The sequence below is a fragment of the Carassius auratus genome, unplaced genomic scaffold, assembly GCF_003368295.1.
Source record: "Carassius auratus strain Wakin unplaced genomic scaffold, ASM336829v1 scaf_tig00008137, whole genome shotgun sequence".
Lineage (NCBI taxonomy): Eukaryota > Metazoa > Chordata > Actinopteri > Cypriniformes > Cyprinidae > Carassius > Carassius auratus.
Genome location: NW_020523909.1, coordinates 291,973 through 313,932, shown reverse-complemented (window position 1 = coordinate 313,932; position 21,960 = coordinate 291,973). Strand labels below are relative to the sequence as shown.

The following is a 21,960-nucleotide window of genomic DNA, read 5'->3' as shown; positions in this document are numbered from 1 at the left end:
TTGTTCAGTAGAATGTACATAGCCTACTACTACAACTAAAATGTTGGGCACTAAACATGTAATATTTTGTTAAACTATTAATAAATTGTTGTGAAAATGTATAAGTGTTATAATTTTAGAATTTGAAAAAAAAAAATTAAACAAACAAAACAGATTTCATACGGCCCTAGTTAAAGTAGCCTATTGAAGAGACCAGACATGAGCTACTAAAGCTATTAAAACAACATTACAGAAGCTTAAATTTATTTTAAGAAATTAAAGTACAATTTAAATAAGCAGTTGACTCGAGCAAAAATGTACCACAGTGTCGGTGTTGCAAGTTAAGTTGTTCTGAAAAGGCTATTTCAAATACAACATATACATTATAGGCTAATATACAGTCATTAACTTGTGATTTTTATCTCTATATTGATATTTTTTCTGCTCCTCTTTGTGTCACTTTCTGCCTTGTGCCCCTAAAATTTTATTTTTTCACTAAATCCTATTTTTTATTTTTTATTTTTTTTGCAAATGATGCTTTAAGAGCACATAATGGCAAAACTATTTTAACTGCTTCACCATGCATAATTAACACATTATGATGATGTATTATAATTGTCATGACGCAGAAAGTGTTTAAATTAGTCCTACATGACGTTGCCAAATCTTATGATTTGAAAAGGCCCAGCAGAGGTTGTACTTCCTTCGCCAGCTGAGGAAGTTTTGTGACGGCTGGTGAAAGGACAGTCTGGAAACAATAGCGAGTTTATAGTTTTAATGAGAAGATATGGCGATGGTACATAAACAAACAGTGACGATGAGACAGCGATACTCCGAGGGGATGGTAAAGCGGTGAGAAGTCCAGACGGTGGTGGAGAGAAGGTGAGTAATCCGGATGCAGATGGCGTGAGGCAGCAGGAGAGAGTGGCACAGGAACTGCGGGGAGTAGAGCCGAAGGTAAGTGTCCGTGGCTGAGTGAACGTGCGAAGAGTGGATGAGGTTCTGGGGAAACACAGACATCCAAACGCAAAACAACACTGAAGCCAGACGGGGGGTAAACACATCGAACATAGAACAACGATCTCACAAACACAAGACGTGAGACAAGCCATAATATAATGGATGAGTAATGAGTGGCAGCTGTTGCTGATACAATTAACGGAGACGCCCATAACTAATCAGTGCAGACGCGGAACACACAGAATTTACCCCAAAGTGTAAACATCCCGAGATCACGGTTTACCAACCGTGACAGTACCCCCCCCTCTAAGAACTCCTCCTGGAGTTCCCAGAAGGGCCTACCTGCTGATTGTATTCATCAATAAGGGAGTGATCCAATATGTCCCTAGCAGGTACCCAACTCCTCTCCTCCGGACCGTAACCTTCCCAGTCCACCAGATACTGAAATCCTCGTCCCCTCCGTAACGAGTCCAGAATGCGATTAACCGAATATGTCGGTTCCCCATCTACGAGACGCAGCGGCGGGGGAACCGGAGTAGGCGGATTAATATGTGCATAAAACACGGGTTTAATTTTGGACACATGAAAGGAGGGGTGTATCCTCTTGTAAGCAGGAGGTAGTTTGAGGCGGACTGTCACCGGACTAATGATTTTGGTGATAGTGAACGGGCCGATAAATTTGGGAGCTAATTTATTAGAAACGGATCGCAATGGAATGTTACTGGTAGAAAGCCACACTTTTTGACCCACTATGTAGACGGGAGGCTTTGACCGGTGGCGATCGGCCTTGGCCTTAGTGCGCTCCCTCACCCGGAGCAGAGTCTCACGGGCTCTGGTCCAGGTGCGGTGACACCTCTGGACAAACGCTTGAGCGGAGGGGACCGCGACTTCAGATTCCAGACTGGGAAACGCTGGTGGCTGGTACCCTACACTACACTGAAACGGAGAGAGGCCTGTAGCTGACACTGGCAACGAATTCTGGGCGTACTCCACCATAGAGAGTTGGTGACTCCAGGAAGAAGGATTCTTGGAGACCAAACATCACAACGTCCTCTCTAAATCTTGGTTGGCTCGCTCAGATTGTCCGTTGCTTTGGGGATGATAACCCGACGACAAGCTAACTGACACTCCTAATAATTTGCAAAACTCTTTCCAAAATTTGGGTATAAACTGAGTTCCCCTGTCTGAAACCACGTCTACCGGGAGGCCATGAATCCGAAAGACGTGATCTAAAACAGTAACCGCTGTCTCCTTGGCTGTCGGTAATTTGGGCAAGGGAATGAAATGTGCCGCCTTCGAGAACCGATCCACTATGGTCAAAACGACCGTCATGCCATTAGATGGCGGGAGGGCGGTAACAAAATCTAGAGCGATATGGGACCAGGGTCTCGAAGGGACAGACAGCGGTTGAAGAAGCCCATCAGGAGGTCAGCTAGATGACTTACCACTGGCGCAAACTGAACAAGCCAAAACAAAATCTTGGACATTGCGAGCCATATGTGGCAACCAGAATCGTTTTCTAACCAAACAATTAGTTCTACTTATCCCTGGGTGACAAGCCATGTTGGAATAATGACCCCACTGGACAACTTCGGACCTTAACTCCTCCGGCACAAATAAGCGGTTCGGTGGGCAACCGGACGGAGGCATTACCCCTTCTTAGGCAGTCCTTCGACTCGACCTCCCATACGAGTGCTGAGACTAGTAATTTCTCAGGCAAAATTCACTCGGGAGTAACGGGACGGGCGGAGCGATCAAAAAGACGTGACAAAGAATTGGGTTTGACATTCTTGGAACCCGGGCGGTACGATAGGGTAAATTCAAAACGACCGAAAAAAAGTGCCCACCGAGCCTGCCTGGAATTGAGTCTTTTGGCAGTTCTCATGTATTCTAAATTCTTGTGATCGGTCCAAACAATAAACCCTTGAACCCTCTAACCAGTGGCGCCACTCCTCCAACACAAATTTGACCGCCAACAACTCTCTATTGCCAATGTCATAATTATGTTCGGCAGGAGATAATCGATGTGAAAAAAAACTCACAAGGGTGTACCTTATCGTCTGAAGCAGCACGTTGGGACAACACTGCTCCTACCCCCACCTCTGATGCGTCGACCTCCACCACGAACTGCTGTGTGGGATCAGGGGCCACAAGGATGGGAGCCGAAACAAAGCAGTTCTTGAGGTTAGTGAACACAGCCTCAGCTGCGTCAGACCACCTTAACGGAGTACTGGGAGAGGTCAAGGCTGTCAGAGGTGAGGCTAGTTGGCTGAAATTACGAATGAAAGGACAATAGAAATTGGCGAACCCCAGAAACCGCTGTAGGGCCTTATGGGAATCTGGAGATGGCCAATCTATCACAGCCTTAACTTTGTCAGGGTCCATTCGTATTCCCTCAGACGACACAATATACCCTAGGAAGGGGACCGACTGTGCATGGAATACGCACTTCTCCGCCTTGACAAAAAGCCCATTCTCTAGTAACCTCTGGAGCACTCGTCTGACGTGTTGAACATGTTCCTGGAGAGATGAAGAAAAAATCTGTATGTCATCCAGGTAAACATATATAAACTGATCTACCATATCTCGCAACACATCATTCACGAGTGCTTGGAAAACCCCGGGCGAGTTGGAGAGCCCAAACGGCATCACCAAATATTCAAAGTGCCCTCTAGGGGTGTTAAAGGCAGTTTTCCATTCATCCCCCTTCCTGATGCGGACCAAATTATAAGCATTACGTAAATCCAATTTTGTGAATACAGATGCTCCCTGCAACCTCTCGAAAGCTGAAGACATGAGTAGTAAAGGATAAGTGTTCTTAATAGTAATGTTGTTCAACTCTCGATAATCAATACAATGTCGCAGCGAGCCATCCTTCTTACCCACAAAAAAGAACCCCGCCCCCGCTGGAGAAGAGGAAGGACGGATGAACCCAGAGGCTAAGGAATCAGAAATGTATTTCTCCATGGCCTCCCTCTCAGGAATAGTAAGAGAGTGTAACTTGCCTTTAGGCAGAGATTTACCTGACACTAAGTCTATGGCACAGTCGTAGGAACAATGTGGAGGAAGAGAAGCAGCCCGGGACTTACTGAACAGTTCCTTCAGGTCCAGATACTCAACGGGCACGTTTGGCAAAACCATGGTCTCCTTCTGAAAAACAGAAACAGGAACAACAGGACAAGCAGAAACCAGACAAGACTCATGACAACTTTCACTCCACAATGTGACAGTGTGAGAACCCCATTCAACTCGTGGATTATGTTTGAACAGCCAGGGATGACCTAAAACAATGGGAGCAACAGGGGAGTCCATGAAGAAAAGGGATATGGTTTCTTGATGGTTTCCAGATGTGATCAGTGTGATGGGTTCTGTATGGTTTGTGACGTTAGGCAGTTCCTGGCCATTGAGTGTGGTGACATGGATGGGGAGAGACACAGGAAGGACAGGAATGTTCAGGTGATGTGCAAGAGAAGAATCAATGAAATTACCTTTGGCTCCGGAGTCCAGAAGGGCTTGACATTCATGATGTTGATTCTTCCTCCGCAGTCTCACCGGAAGGAGGGTCGATGATGTTGGTGAGGACTTCTCAGCGGAGATCCCACCCAATAGTAGCCTCAGATTCGGGCTGACTCTTTTACCGGGCAAGAGTAGGTGTTATGGTTTAGAGCCTCCGCAGTATAGACATAGTCCTTGGGATCTCCGCCGTTCCCTCTCCCTCTGGGACAGCCGAGCTCTACCCACCTGCATGGGCTCGTGATCGTCGACAGAACCGACCGTGTTCTCTCGACTCAAGCGCCCCCTACCAGGAGAGAAGGGAGGCCTGGAAGTACAGTGTTGGCGGCCCATACGATTAAACCTGGCCTCCACCCGCAACGCAAGGTCAATGAGTTCGTTGAGAGTAGGGGGCAGCTCGAGGAGGTAGATCTCCTGCTGAACACGGTCGGATAACCCATGCAGGAATCTATCCCACTGCGCTGTCTCATTCCACTGGCACCCGGCCGCCAGGGTACGAAACTCGATGGAGTATTCGGTTACAGATGAAGATCCTTGCCGGAGTTCCGAGAGGCGATGGGCGGCCTCCCTGCCGGTTGCGGCCCGGTCGAAGACTCTCTTCATTTCGTCCGATAGGAGGTGGAACGAGGCACAACACGGGTGTTGACGGGTGTGAACGCTACTTTGGATTCCTCCATAGCGAAAGTCCGGGGCTGTAGAGCGAAATGCATCGAACATTTGTTAAGGAATGTTCTACAAAAGGTTGGCTCACCTGCATAGTTCTCCAGCGCCGGAAGTCGCGGCTCTGGCCGGAAGTGGTCCTGGGGAATCCCCGGGGGAACGGACGGCGCAGGCGGTGCAATGGGCGCAGTGGGAGACGTGAGCTGATGGATCTGCTGGGTGAGCTCGGACACCTCTGCCACCAGCGCTAGGACAGCGCGTCCGGTGTTCGAGATATTCTCCTGCTGCTGATCCATTCTTTTGACACTGTGGTGCATGAAGTCGGTGAGGGTATTGGTGCTCGCTGCTTCCATGTTGGTGAGATCGTTCTGTGACGGCTGGTGAAAGGACAGTCTGGAAACAATAGCGAGTTTATACTTTTAATGAGAAGATATTGTTACGACCACTTGGCTCAGACAGTGATCGCAACATGAAAGGGGAGACCACATCGATCGCTATATTTAACCAAGAGTGTTTAACAAAAAGAATAAAAAGATATCAGTAAGTGTGAGGTTTAACCAAAAGTGTAGTGTTCATCAGTAGCATGAAACAGGGGGTGAGAGGAGGTAAGAGCGACGAGCGAGGAGCCACCTGCCGCCCGGATCGCGGCCCAAAGAGGAGAGAGAGAACAAGAGCCCGGAAGGCCTCTTTTAACCAGTCATCCATTAACCTGTACGGCCAGCCTACAGCTCCACCTGTAGGACTAAAACAGACAAACAGACGGCAACCATCAAACACAGACAAACAACAAGCTGCCCAGCAGCACGGCAAAGCCGGTCATGACAATATGGCGATGGTACATAAACAAACAATTACGATGAGACAGCGATACTCCGAGGGGATGGTAAAATGGTAAGAAGTCCAGACGGTGGTGGAGAGAAGGTGAGTAATCCGGATGCAGACAGCGTGAGGCAGCAGGAGAGAGTGGCACAGGAACTGCGGGGAGTAGAGCCGAAGGTAAGTGTCCGTGGCTGAGTGAACGTACGAAGAGTGGTTGAGGTTCTGGGGAAACACAGACATCCAAACGCAAAACAACACTGAAGCCAGACCGGGGGTAAACACATTGAACATAGAACAACGATCTCACAAACACAAGACGTGAGACAAGCCATTATATAGTGGATGAGTAATGAGTGGCAGCTGTTGCTGATACATTTAACGGAGACGCCCATAACTAATCAGTGCAGACACGGAACACACAGAATTCACCCCAAAGTGTAAACATCCCGAGATCACGGTTTACCAATCGTGACAAGTTTAACCTGCCACAGGAGCTGCTGAAACAGTTCTACTCCACAATCATTGAATCCATCCTCTGCACTTCAGTAACTGTCTGTTTCAGCTCAGCTTCTAAATCGGACCTCAGAAGACTACAGAGGGTAGTCCGGACTGCTGAGCGAATCATCGGTACAACCCTCCCTTCTATTCAAGAACTGTACTTATCCAGAGTGAACAAAACGGCTGGCAAAATCACTCTGGACCCCTCACATCCAGCACACTCCCTCTTTGAACTGTTGCCATCTGGTCGACGCTACAGAGCACTGAGCACCAAAACGACCAGACACAGGACCAGTTTCTTCCCTCAGGCAATCCATCTTATGAACAGCTGATAATAACTGTGGAACACACTACACTTTATATTTATATACACATACACTTATTTATCTAACACACATACTTATTATACACTTAAATTTTGCACATAATATACCTGTACATACATAACTGCATTTTGTAATATTCCTGCCTACAATTGTCAATTTGTATATTGTCATTCCTTATCTACTTATTTGCATTTTTTGTATTTTTTATTCTTTTAATATGTGTTTTATGTTCTGTCGCTGTCATTCTGTTGTACTGCAGAGCTTCTGTCACGAAAACAAATTCCTCATATGTGTAAACATACCTGGCAATACAGCTCATTCTGATTCTGATTCTGAAATGATTTTGCTTTATATATGGGTGTAAAGTGCACAATGGTCACAAGAGGGTGCACTAATAAAAAATAAAAAAACTTTTGTGCCGTGCCCCCCAGTCATTCTGTCCTCAGGTCACCCATCTCAGTCTGGTGTCTGTGTGTGTGGAGCAAATGCCTGAGCTCCAACCCAGACATAGATATAAAGCAGACGAGATTTCAGAGGCAGCGGGATAGCTAAAATATTTTTGATTTTGTACTTTTTTTAATGTTAACAAATATGCATGTTAACACAATGTGCAATACTACGTCACCAAAAATTATCGCACAGGCAAAATTACCAGAAACCAGTGAACTAAGCAAGTCTTATCGAAAACAAATATTCTGTGATATAGTAATCCACATGAAACTAACGCGATGACCAGTCTTTTAAAGTTTACTGTTCACTTCGCACTGAAACTGCATTCATCTCAGAAAACGACTCACTGTGACAGACAGAATTTACCTTAAGAAGCTTTGGATTAAAAATGCAGCAGCTTGATCCAGCAGAGATCATAAACATAGTGAGTATTTTTTTATTAACTTCACATGTGTACAAATTTTACTATAATATGAGTTATAATGTTAGTAGTCTAATGTCAGAAAGAATGATTAGACAAAACTTTACTGTGATTGGCTATCATCTGTTCAGGAATATAGCCATATATGTTTATAACTATAGTTTTTGGAATGTATAGGTCTACATACAAATTAATGTAACTAAGCTTCTGTTCATGAATATCTGTTGTGGTGTAAATATTTTGAATGTGTTATACTTGTTCATTTGGTGTTTGTGATCGTCTGAGGTGTAAATGTATCAAGTAAGCTGTAAATAGTTCACTGATAGTATGTGTGCTATGTGGTAATTGTGTTATTTTTTCCTATAAATGTAGTACTAGTATCAGTGACCATCGCAATGTTAATAATGTAGTTTATTTGTTTAAACAGCATGCTTGCTTTTTTATTTCAGATGTGAGGATAACAGTGCAAAAGAACCTGTTGCAAAGCAAGCCAATGCAAATAAGCAGACCCCTCAGGAACCAAATGAGGCACATTTTTATGTCCTTCAGAGCACATAAGCAATATACACTTTGGAAATTCCAGGTATGTGGTGGTAAATTATATATTTCAACATGAAACAAAACCAGTCAAAAGCTTTTGAACAGTTAGATTTTCATGTTTTTGTAAAGAATTCTCTTCTGCTCACCGCAGGGGCGTGGTCGCATTAGATATAATGAAGGGAGACATGAAAAACGGACTTCACGTTTTTTTCATATTTTCATACTTTATAATATCTGTTTTCGGCAGTTTAAAAGTAGACATGTCGGGCTTTCTATAGATATCTGTCTCATGTCTCTTCGTTGTGTACACAGAGTTACAGTTCATTTTAATCAAGTCAAGTCACCTTTATTTATATAGCGCTTTAAATAAAATACATTGCGTCAAAGCAACTGAACAACATTCATTAGGAAAACAGTGTGTCAATAGTGCAAAATGATAGTTAAAGGCAGTTCATCATTGAATTCAGTGATGTCATCTCTGTTTAGTTAAATAGTGTCTGTGCATTTATTTGCAATCAAGTCAACAATATCGCTGTAGATGAAGTGACCCCATCTAAGCAAGCCAGAGGAAACAGCGGCAAGGAATCGAAACTCCATCGGTGACAGAATGGAGAAAAAAAACCTCGGGAGAAGCCAGGCTCAGTTGGGGGGCCAGTTCTCCTCTGAACAGGCGAAACCAGTAGTTCAATTCCAGGCTGCAGAAGAATCATCTGTTTCCTGTGGTCTTGTCCTGGTGATCCTCTGAGACAAGGTCTTTACAGGGGATCTGTATCTAGGGCTCTAGTTGTCCTGGTCTCCGATGTCTTTCAGGGCAGTATTGGTCCTTTCTAGGTGCTGATCCACCATCTGGTCTGGATACGTACTGGATCCGGGTGACTGCAGTTACCCTCTGATCTGAATACAGACTGGATCTGGTGGCTACGGTGACCTCGGAATAAGAGAGTAAAAATCCTTTAACGGATTTGGATATTAAAAGCATATTAGTATGTTATGTGTAAGCCAGGTTAAAGAAATGGGTCTTTAATCTAGATTTAAACTGCAAGAGTGTGTCTGCCTCCTGAACAATGTTAGGTGGGTTATTCCAGAGTTTAGGCACCAAATAGGAAAAGGATCTGCTGCCCGCAGTTGATTTTGATATTCTAGGTATTATCAAATTGCCTGAGTTTTGAGAACATAGCTGACGTAGAGGATTATAATGTAAAAGGAGCTCATTCAAATACTGAGGTGCTAAACCATTAAGGGCTTTATAAGTAATAAGCAATATTTTAAAATCTATACGATATTTGATAGGGAGCCAGTGCAGTGTTGACAGGAATGGGCTAAGATGGTCATACTTCCTGGTATTTTTAGGTCTTATAATTAACACCTCTGTTTTTTTTCTGAATTTAACAGTAAGAAATTACTCGTCATCCAGTTTTTTATATCGACTATGCATTCCATTAGTTTTTCAAATTGGTGTGTTTCACCGGGCTGTGAAGAAATCTAGAGCTGAGTATCATCAGCATAACAGTGAAAGCTAACACCATGTTTCCTGATGATATCTCCCAAGGGTAACATATAAAGCATGAAGAGTAGCGGCCCTAGTACTGAGCCTTGAGGTACTCCATACTGCACTTGTGATCGATATGGTACATCTTCATTCACTGCTACGAACTGATGGCGGTCATATAAGTGTGATTTAAACCATGCTAATGCACTTCCATTAATGCCAACAAAGTGTTCAAGTCTATGCAAAAGAATGTTGTGGTCAATTCTGTCGAACGCAGCACTAAGATCCAATAAAACTAATAGAGAGATACACCCATGATCAGATGATAAGAGCAGATCATTTGTAACTCTAAGGAGAGCAGTCTCAGTACTATGATACGGTCTAAATCCTGACTGGAAATCCTCACATATACCATTTTTCTCTAAGAAGGAATGTAATTGTGAGGATACTACTTTTTCTAGTATCTTGGACAGAAAAGGGAGATTCGAGATTGGTCTATAATTAACTAGTTCTTTGAGGTCAAGTTGTGGTTTTTTGATGAGAGTCTTAATAACAGCCAGTTTGAAGGTTTTGGGGACATATCCTAATGACAATGAGGAATTAATAATAGTCAGAAGAGGATCTATGACTTCTGGAAGCACCTCTTTTAGGAGCTTAGACGGTATAGGGTCTAACATACATGTTGTTGGTTTAGATGATTTAACAAGTTTATACAATTCTTCCTCTCCTATAATAGAGAATGAGTGGAACTGTTCCTCAGGGTGTCTATAGTTCACTGTCTGATGCGATACTGTAGCTGACGGCTGAATGGTTGCAATTTTATCTCTAATAGTATCGATTTTAGAAGTAAAGTAGTTCATAAAGTCATGAACACTTGTTGAGGCTTTATTTTTCGTTAATTTAGCCACTGTATTGAATAAATACCTGGGGTTATATTTGTTTTTTTCTAAAAGAGAAGAAAAGTAATCGGATCTATCAGTTTTGAATGCTTTTCTGTAGGATAGGTTACTTTCCAGCCAAGCAATTTGAAATCCCTTTAGTTTTGTTTTCCTCCAGCTGCGCTCCATTTTTCGGGCTGCTCTCTTTAGGGTGTGAGTATGCTCATTATACCATGGTGTCAAACTGTTTTCCTTAACCTTCCTTAAGCGTAAAGGAGCAACTGTATTTAAAGTGCTAGAAAAGAGAGAGTCCATAGTTTCTGTTACATACATCTTCAAGTTGTTCTGAGGTTTTGGATATGCTAAGGAATTTGGATACATCAGGAAGATAACTTAAAAAGCAGTCTTTTGTTGTAGAATTGATGGTTCTTCCATACTTGTAACAAGAAGTAGAATTTACAGTTTTGGTTATATGAAGTTCGCACAAAACTAAATAATGATCTGAGATATCATCACTTGGCTGCATAATTTCAACACTATCAACATCAATTCCATGTGACAGTATTAAATCTAGAGTATGATTTCGACAATGAGTAGGTCCTGAAACGTGTTGTCTAACCCCAATAGAGTTCAGAATGTCTATAAATGCTGATCCCAAATGCATCTTTTTCATTATCAACATAGATATTTAAATCACCAACTATTAAAACTTTATCTGCAGCCAGAACTAACTCGGATGTAAAATCACCAAACTCTTTCATAAAGTCTGTATGGTGCCCTGGTGGCCTGTATACAGTAGCCAGTACAAACATAACAGGGGGTTTATCATTGACATTTGTTTCTCTGGATAATGTTTTATGAAGCATCATTACTTCAAACGAGTTATACTTGAAGCCTGTCCTCTGAGAAATCCTGAAAACGTTGTTATAAATTGAAGCAACACCTCCCCCTTTGCCTTTTAGACGCGGCTCATGTTTATAATAGTAATCTTGGGGGGTGGACTCATTTAAAATAATGTAATCATAAGGTTTTAGCCAGGTTTCTGTCAAACAGAGTACATCTATATTATGATCAGTGATCATATTATTTACAAAAAGTGTTTTCGTAGAAAAGGATCTGATATTCAATAAGCCAAGCTTTATAATTTGTTTATCCATATTGCATCTGTTTTTTATTTGTTGAACCTCAATTAAATTGTTAATCTTAACTTGTTTTGGACGTTTTTTTTTGTATTTTCTAGTTCGGGGAACAGACACAGTCTCTATAGTGTAATATCTAGGTGAAAGAGTCTCTATGTGCTGAGAATTAGCTGACCTCTGTGAAGTGAGGCAGTCAGCAGACGGTCGGTTTAGCCAGTCTGTCTGCTTCCTGACCTGGGCCCCAGTTAGTCAAGTATAAACACTAAGACTATTTGCCATATTTCTAGAGAGAATAGCGTCGCCACCAGTGGTGGACAGTAACGCAGTAGCTTTGCTTCGTTACTGTACTTAAGTCAATTTTTCAAGTATCTGTACTTTACTTGAGAAATTTTATTTTGAGTAACTTTTACTTTTACTTCACTACATTCCAAAGCATAAAATCGTACTTTTAACTTCACTGCATTTCATAAAAAATTTCGTTACTCCCTATAATATATCACTTGCTACGACACGCAGAAGCAGTGTCTGATTCATCTTGAACGAACTGAGTCTTTTCAAAATATTTTTTTAAATTGGATTGCGAATCACACCAAACGATTCGTTTACGAATTAGAATGATCCGATTGCAGCTGTTCTGGAGTCGACCACTCACCGATTCAAATGAACCGTTTAGTGCGAGTCTCCAGAATTAAGAACCGGGAGATCTTGTGAGCGCGCGTGCATCTGATTTTGCTAAAAATAAGTTATTAATGTCGAAATTTTTGATTAATTATTGTAACTGAAAATCATATTTAGGTCAAAATTGTCAGTTGTTTGGGAACTAAATCCGTTGTAAAGAGTGATCTATTTAAGCCCACTATAATGCTTGAGTGCAGACGATGCAGACATCAATTTTAGGAAAAAAAAAAAAAACTTAAAATAACACAGGTTAAATACAATAACTCATGCACGTTCAAATTCCCTGCTGCCGTATTGTTAACAGTTTTATTAAAATGTCCTATGTGACGTCTGTTTTTATATTGTTTATCAACAGTAACGTTATATTGTTTGGATTAACTAGATGAGTAGACAGACATGAATGTTTATTCATAACCGTACTGAAAATAAGTAAATATTGTTAGCTGATGCTAACTGTCTAGCTATCAAGCTTGTTGGTGCTAAGTTGAGGTAATTTTTATAAATAATGTCCAAATATTTTTATTCAACCACATATATATATATATATATATATATTACATCTGGGTAGAAAAGAAAGGATGTGATGTTCAGAACATGGTAACTACTTTAATTATCAAAGTGGGAAGAGATGCACCCCGTTTGGCCAGGGTTGAATTTAAACTAAAATCATTATGAAAATATAATTACATTTTCCTTAAAATGTTCTTCCTAACTTCAGGCCTTATTATTGTGTCATATATACAGTACAGACCAAAGGTTTGGACACACCTTCTCATTCAAAGAGTTTTCTTTATTTTCATGATTATGAAAATTGTAGATTTACACTGAAGGCATCAAAAAAATGAATTAACACATGTGGAATTATATATGGAATTATATACATAACAAAAAAGTGTGAAACAACTGAAAATATGTCATATTCTAGGTTCTTCAAAGTAGCCACCTTTTACTTTGATTACCGCTTTGCACACTCTTGGCATTCTCATGATGAGCTTCAAGTGGTAGTCACCTGAAATGGTCTTCCAACAGTCTTGAAGGAGTTCCCAGAGAGATGGTTAGCACTGGTTGGCCCTTTTGCCTTCTGTCTGCAGTCCAGCTCACCCCTAAACCATCTCGATTGGGTTCAGGTCCGGTGACTGTGGAGGCCAGGTCATCTGGCGCAGCACCCCATCACACTCCTTCTTGGTCAAATAGCCCTTGATGCCTTCAGTGTGACTCTACAATTTGTCATGAAAATAAAAAAAACTCTTTGAATGAGAAGGGCTCTGTTCTGTACTGTAACTTTGATGTTCTGTAAAACAACAAACTTTAAAATACTTTTTTCTTACTGGTGAAAATCAGATGGTCATCTCTGTTTTCTCTCAGGTACATCACAGTGTAAGCTTCACAGTTAACATCACTCTCATCAACGTAGTCCATATCAACAACAAAAATGTATCTTGACTCCATATAGGGGTTATATTGGAAAATATCCCAGGTATTTTGAGCAGTAGAATTATAAAAAATATGTGCTAATATAAAATTAAATTAAGTAGCCTATATAAAATTGCAAACATCTATCTTTCATTACTTTTTTACTTAAGTGCATAAAAAATCGAGTACTTTTTTACTTTCACTTGAGTAAAATTGAAAAAGGAGTACTTTTACTCTTACTGGAGTAATATTTTATTATATGTAGGCCTATCTGTACTTTTACTCAAGTACTTGATTTGTGTACTTCGTCCACCACTGGTCACCACCCCAGGAGGGATGAAGACCATCTCTTTTCAACAGGTCAGGTCTGCCCCAAAAGCTCTTCCAATTGTCTATGAAACCTATGTTATTCTGTGGGCACCACTTAGACATCCAGCCATTGAGTGATAACAATCATCTCGTCACCATGGTATGCAGGGAGGGGACCAGAGCATATTACAGATTCTGACATCGTGCTTGCAAGTTCACACATCTCTTTAATGTTATTCTTAGTGATCTCCGACTGGCAAAGTCGAACATCATTAGCGCCGGCATGAATAACAATCTTATTGTATTTACATTTAGCATTAGCCAGCACTGTTAAATTTGCCAAGATATCAGGCGCTCTTGGCTCCCGGTAAACAATTGACTATGGTGGCTGGTGTCTCTATATTCACGTTCCGTACAAATAACTAGAGCACTTTCATCAGGTTTCTTAGTGGGTGCATCACTGAGTGGGGAGAACCTGTTTAATGTTTTGATCGGAACAGAAGAGCAGTGTAACCCAGTTGCCCTGCTGCAGGAGCTCTGTTGCCAGAACCGAACAATGTACAGGAATCCCTTAGCTAGACGCATCCAAAGCCGTATCTAGAGCCCTAACATTCTTACAGTCCTCAATTAAAGTTTGGATGCGTGTCTCTAAATCTTCTCTGTCAGCCTAACTACAGAGGGGATCGAAAGTTTGGGCACCCTTTGCAGAATCTGTGAAAATATTAGTGATTTTCAAAAAATAAGAGAGATCATACTAAATGCATGTTATATTTTATTTAGTACTGTCCTGAGTAAGATATTGTACATAAAAGATATTAAAATTTAGTCCACAAGACAAAAAAAAAATGCTGAAATTATTAAAATAACCCCATTCAAAAGTTTGGGAACCCTTGGTTCTTAATATTCTGTGGTGTCACCGGATGATCCTCGACTGTCTTTCTGTTTTGTGATGGTTGTGCATGAGTCCCTTGTTTGTTCTTCTGAACAGTTTAACTGAGCAGCGTTCTTCAGAAAAATCTTTAAGGTCCTGCAGATTCTTCAGTTTTCCAGCATCTTTGCATATTTGAACCCTTTCCAGCAGTGACTTTATGATTTTTGAGATGCATCTTTTCACACTAAGGACAATTGAGGGACTCAAACATAACCATTTAAAAAGATTCAAACATTCACTGATGCTCCAGAAGGAAACAAGATGCATTAAGAGCTGGGGGTTGAAAACTTTTGAACATGATAAAGATGGCCAAATTTGTCTTATTTTGTTGAAATATAATTTTTTTCCATTTAGTTCTGCCCTTCGTAAGCAACAGAAGATACTTGTATGTTTCCCGGTACACAAATTAAGTACAATTTACCTTGATCTTCAAATTCCAAAAGTTATCACCCCCCAGCTCTTAATGCATCTTGTTTCCTTCTGGAGCATCAGTGAATGTTTAAATCTTTTTAAATGGTTGTGTTTGAGTCCCTCAAATGTCCTCAGTCTGCAAAGATGTATCTCAAAATCATACAGTCACTGCTGGAAAGGGTTCAAATATGCAAAGATGCTGGAAAACTGAAGAATCTGCAGGACCTTAAAGATTTTTCTGAAGAACGCTGCTCAGTCTAACTGTTCAGAACAAACAAGGGACTCATGCACAACCATCACAAAACAGAAAGACAGTCAAGGATCATCAGGTAACAGCACAGAGTATTAAGAACCAAGGGTTCCCAAACTTTTGAGTGGAGTTATTTTAATAATTTCAGCAATTTTTTTGTCGTGTGGACTAAATGTTAATATCTTTTATGTACAATATCCTACTCTGGACAGTACTAAATAAAAAATAACATGCATTTAGTATGATCTCTCTTATTTTTTGAAACTTACTCATATTTTCACAGATTCTGCAAGGGGTGCCCAAACTTTCGATCCCCACTGTATTTCCCTGCATTTATCACATGTGAATCCCTCATCTGCGACAGAGATAGATAAACTGTACATGTGGCAAGAGGTGCAAATAACAATAGCAGGAGAAGCCATTACTCACCGTGCTTGATGAAATATTCTTACTGCGGTTGTTTGATGAACTTGTGCAAAACTGAAAGGCTCAATATGCAGCTCATTATGCAGGCCTTTGTCTCTCAGGTGTAAATCACAATGATATTCATGATAGTTGACGCCTACTCGTATATGACTTTTACCAACAAAAAGTGTCTTAGAAAATTTAAATCAATATCAAACATAACCCCAGGTATTTATTCAATACAGTGGCTAAATTAACGAGAAATAAAGCCTCAAGTGTTTACATTTCCCAACATCACAGCAGTAATGATTTTATGAACTACTTTACTTCTAAAATCGATACTATTAGAGATAAAATTGCAACCATTCAGCCATCAGCTACAATATCACATCAGACAGTGCACTATAGACCCCATGAGGAACAGTTCCACTCATTCTCTACTATAGGAGAGGAAGAATTGTATAAACTTGTTAAATCATCTAAACCAACAACATGTATGTTAGACCCTATACCATCTAAGCTCCTAAAAGAGGGGCTTCCAGAAGTCATAGATCCTCTTCTGACTAATATTAATTCCTCATTGTCATTAGGATATGTCCCCAAAACCTTCAAACTGGCTGTTATTAAGCCTCTCATCAAAAAAAACACAACTTGACCCCAAAGAACTAGTTAATTATAGACCAATCTCGAATCTCCCCTTTCTGTCCAAGATACTAGAAAAGGTGGTGTCCTAACAATTATAATCCTTCTTAGAGAAAAATGGTATATGTGAGGATTTCCAGTCAGACCGTATAATAGTACTGAGACTGCTCTCCTTAGAGTTACAAATGATCTGCTCTTATCATCTGATCGTGGGTGTATCTCTCTATTACTTTTATTGGATCTTAGTGCTGCGTTTGACACAATTGACCACAGCATTCTTTTGCATAGACTTGAACACTTTGTTGGCATCAGTGGAAGTGCATTAGCATGGTTTAAATCGTACTTATATGACCGCCATCAGTTCGTAGCATTGAATGAAAATGTATCATATCGATCACAAGTGCAGTATGGAGTACCTCAAGGCTCAGTACTAGGGCCGCTACTCTTCACGCTTTATATGCTACCCTTGGGATATATCATCAGGAAACATGGTGTTAGCTTTCATTGTTATGCTGATGATACTCAGCTCTATATTTCTTCGAGGCCCGGTGAAACACACCAATTTGAAAAACTAATGGAATGCATAGTCGATATAAAAAATTGGATGACGAGTCATTTCTTACTGCTAAATTCAGAAAAAACAGAGGTGTTAATTATAGGACCTAAAAACTCTGCTTGTAATAACCTAGAACACTATCTAAGCCTTGATGGTTGCTCTGTCAATTCTTCGTCATCAGTTAGGAACCTAGGTGTGCTATTTGATCGCAATCTTTCCTTTGAAAGCCACGTTTCTAGCATTTGTAAAACTGCATTTTTCCATCTCAAAAATATATCTAAATTACGGCCTATGCTCTCAATGTCAAATGCAGGAATGTTAATCCATGCATTTATGACCTCAAGGTTAGATTATTGTAATGCTTTATTGGGAGGTTGTTCTGCATGCTTAGTAAACAAACTACAGCTAGTCCAAAATGCAGCAGCAAGAGTTCTTACTAGAACCAGGAAGTATGACCATATTAGCCCGGTCCTGTCATTGCTGCACTGGCTCCCTATCAAACATTGTATAGATTTTAAAATATTGCTTATTACTTATAAAGCCCTGAATGGTTTAGCACCTCAGTATTTGAATGAGCTCCTTTTACATTATACTCCTCTACGTCTACTACGTTCTCAAAACTCAGGCAATTTGATAATACCTAGAATAACAAAATCAACTGCGGGCGGCAGATCCTTTTTCTATTTGGCGCCTAAACTCTGGAATAACCTACCTAACATTGTTAGGGAGGCAGACACACTCTTGCAGTTTAAATCTAGATTAAAGACCCATCTCTTTAACCTGGCTTACACATAACATACTAATATGCTTTTAATATCCAAATCCGTTAAAGGATTTTTAGACTGCATTAATTAGGTAAACCGGAACCGGAAACACTTCCCATAACACCCTATGTACTTGCTACATCATTAGAAGAATGGCATCTATGCTAATATTTGTCTGTTTCTCTCTTGTTCCGAGGTCACCGTGGCCACCAGATCCAGTCTGTGTTCAGATCAGAGGATCACTGCAGTCACCCGGATCCAGTACGTATCCAGACCAGATGGTGGATCAGCACCTAGAAAGGACCTCTACTGCCCTGAAAGACGGCGGCACCAGGACAACTAGAGCCCCAGATACAGATCCCCTGTAAATACCTTGTCTCAGAGGACCACCAGGACAAGACCACAGGAAACAGATGATTCTTCTGCACAATCTGACTTTGATGCAGCCTGGAATTGAACTACTGGTTTCGTCTGGTCAGAGGAGAACTGGCCCCCCAACTGAGCCTGGTTTCTCCCAAGGTTTTTTTTCTCCATTCTGTCACCGATGAAGTTTTGGTTCCTTGCCTCTGTTGCCTCTGGCTTGCTTAGTTGGGGTCACTTCATCTACAGCGATATCATTGACTTGATTGCAAATGAATGAATGCACGGACACTATTTAAACTGAACAGAGATGAAATAACTGAATTCGATGATGAACTGCCTTTAACTATCATTTTGCATTATTGAGACACTGTTTTCCTAATGAATGTTGTTCAGTTGCTTTGACGCAATGTATTTTGTTTAAATCGCTATATAAATAAAGGTGACTTTGACTTTGATATTGTTTTCTGTGAGTGAGTAAAGATGATTTTCACATAATTTAGAAAGAAAAATTCTAGGCTACAAACTCCAGTTCTCAAAAGTCCTGGGAACCAATGTTCTGTATGTGTTTTATGGCCTTATTCAAGTGATTTAACATTTTTAGTTTTTCACTAACCACGCATAAACATTTTTTTCTCAAAAACACAATCATGTACATACATGCTGCTCACAAATTATTATAGCCCTGTTTGTGCTGATTACTGTGAGATTAGACTTTAGCCATTTAAGAAGTTAAACTTCTCCAGGGCCCAAAAATACCCTTAGACCTTAGAGGGTTAACTTGGTTCACCATATGTCTCACCTGTCTCAGTCAGAGAAGGCTCATTGAGTTGGTAAGCTTGTTTAACTCTCTCTTTTCCTATGTTCCTACTCGAACTTCCGTCATTGAGCATGATATTGATGTTGGTACTGCTCAGCCAGTGAAAGAACATTCATATCATGTCAACCCTATAAAAAGGAAGTTACTTCAGAGAGAAGTGGATTATTTACTTGATCATAACTTGGCAGAACCCAGTTTTAGTTCTTGGAGCTCCCCATGTATTTTAGTGAATAAACCAGATAATTTGTATCATTTTTGCACCAATTACAGGAAGCTCAATTCTCTGACAAAACCTGATTGTTATCCTCTACCAAGAATCAATGACTGTGTGGACCGTGTTAGTTCTGCACAATTCGTTAGCAAATTTGACCTCTTGAAAGGTTATTGGCAAGTGCCTTTGACATCTCGTGCTAAAGAACTTTCTGCTTTTGTTTCACCTGATAGGTTCCTTCAGTACACCATTATGCCTTTTGGGGTCCGAAATGCTCCTGATATGCTCTTGATAAATCACGTGTTGTCTGGGATGGCCGGTTGTGAGGTTTACCTGGATGATGTTGTTCTGTATAGTTCGTCTTGGTCTGAACATCTTGATCAGATTAGAGAGCTATTTGTTCGTCTAGCCAAAGCAAATTTAACTGTCAACCTTGCCAAGTGCGACTTTGGAAAGGCCACTGTGACATACTTAGGAAAGGCGGTTGGCAGGGGTTGTGTAAAGCCGATTCACGCTAAAGTGGATACAATCTGTAGTTTTCAAAAACCCGTCGTGAGTTACGACGATTCTTTGGGATGGTGGGTTACTACAGAGGGTTTTGTCATAATTTTGCAAGTCTAGTTTCCCCTCTGACCGATTTGTTAAGCCCTAAGAAACCCTTTCAATGGCAGTGTTCATTTGAGAACACCAAATCTTTATTGGCAAATGCTCCGGTGTTGGCTTCTCCTAATTTTGAGAAACATTTTCTACTTGCAGTTGATGCCAATGCTTATGGTGCTGGTGCTGTTCTCTTACAAGAAGATTGTAATGGAATCGAACATTCAGTCAGTTATTTTTCTAAAAATTAAATCGTCACCAGCAAGTGTATTCTACGGTGGAAAAAAACCATTAGCCATTATTTTAGCCGTTTAACATTTCGAGGTATATTTGAGCTCTGTATGTGGTCCTATTACAGTATACACCTGACCATAATCCGTTGACTTTCATAGGTCAAATACGCGGTAAGAATCAGACAATAATGAGATGGAGCCTTATTCTTCAACCTTTCCATTTACAGATTAAACACATACGTGGCAAGGATAACATAATTGCAAATGCTCTCTCACATATATAAGCTGTCCCAGTAGTGTCTGGTATCTTTTCTTCTCTCTCTTTCTTCCTTTTCCTTTATTTCTTTCTGATGTCCTAGGGCCCAGGATTTCAGGAGTAAAATGGAGTGAGATTTATGGAGATGAGTATTAAAGTTATTGTACATTCACTTTTAAATTATTGTTTTGCATTCATACTTTTTTATTTTTCTTTCTGTCGGTTCTTTAGAGAACCTCCTTTTGGAGTGGAAGGTGTGACGTCCCTGAGTCTCCTGATTATATTGGTCCAGGTCGTGAGCATTCCTGATTGGTTTTCCTCATGCTAATTGATAATTAGTTAGAGTATATAAGAGTGCTGTGCCTTATTTGGGACAGGCAATCTCTGGGGAAACTCTCCTCATGAGTTGCTCCTTGTGTTTTCTTACACATGCAACGTCAAGATTTAGTTTTCCCTTACCCCTGGACTTATGTTTATAATTATTGGTTGTGATATGTTTAATTCAATAAAACCTGTTTTTGATTCAAATGTTTCTGCTTGATCCCTCTTTTGTGTTGTGGCTTGATAAGAGCTGGGCGTAACAGCGTGTCTCCAATTCTGATACCTTCTCTGTCAGCCTAAATATTTCCCTGCATGTATCACAAGTGAATCCCTCATTGCCAGAGAGCACTAAACTGTAAATGTGGCAAACAGTGCAAACAACAATAGCAGAAGTAGCCAATACTCACCATCATTGAAGAATGATTATGACTTGCAACTGTTGTTTGATGAAATCGTTAAAAACAGTTAAGTTGTTCTGAGAAACAAGGAAGTTCTGCAAGAAGTTGATTTGGGGAGTTTGGAAGCAGCAACAACGACCACAATCTTAGTGCACACCGTTTTCTGTAAAAACTTCACAACCTTCACTTCAATAATCTTCTGTTTGAGTGTTCCAAACTGCTAGGATCTTGTCTAACAACTTCAGAATTGTCCAGTGAGCGATGCTTTTAGATTTATTTTTGGCTTTACTGTGACAGGACAGTATTTTGATAGGAATCAAAGTGGGGGAGAGGGTTGGACAGGATTGGGAATAGAGGATAGAGGATACTTGTATGAGATGGTCAAAATTGTCAACTAGGCAGTTGGTAAGCCATGGGTTTGGATATGCACATTGTGACTCCCATGAAGAAATCTTTGTTTAAGACCAGATTTGGGTGACCTCTTCCTCACAGCACTGAATTCTTCACCAATCTTGGAATGGCATGGAGTCTGACTTTAAACATTAAAACATGCCTAAGATCATCAAAACATTATGCTAAGAATACTTTAAAAAATAAAATTAAAATGGATAGTTTAACAAAAAAAGGAAAATTATGTAATTTAAGTGTGAGACACATTGGGCCTAATTTACGAAACAGACATCAAACAAAATTGGGCTTACAGTTGTTTCCTGGCAAAACCTGGAATCTCTCT

At 40.6% G+C, this 21,960-nt stretch overlaps 1 protein-coding gene across 4 annotated transcripts in view; it reads left to right on the top strand.

The window, feature by feature from the left end:
• Positions 1-21,960, top strand: part of LOC113071792 (endonuclease V) — a 197,528-nt gene that overhangs the window by 74,782 nt on the left and 100,786 nt on the right. The gene's annotated exons all lie outside the window — the stretch shown is intronic.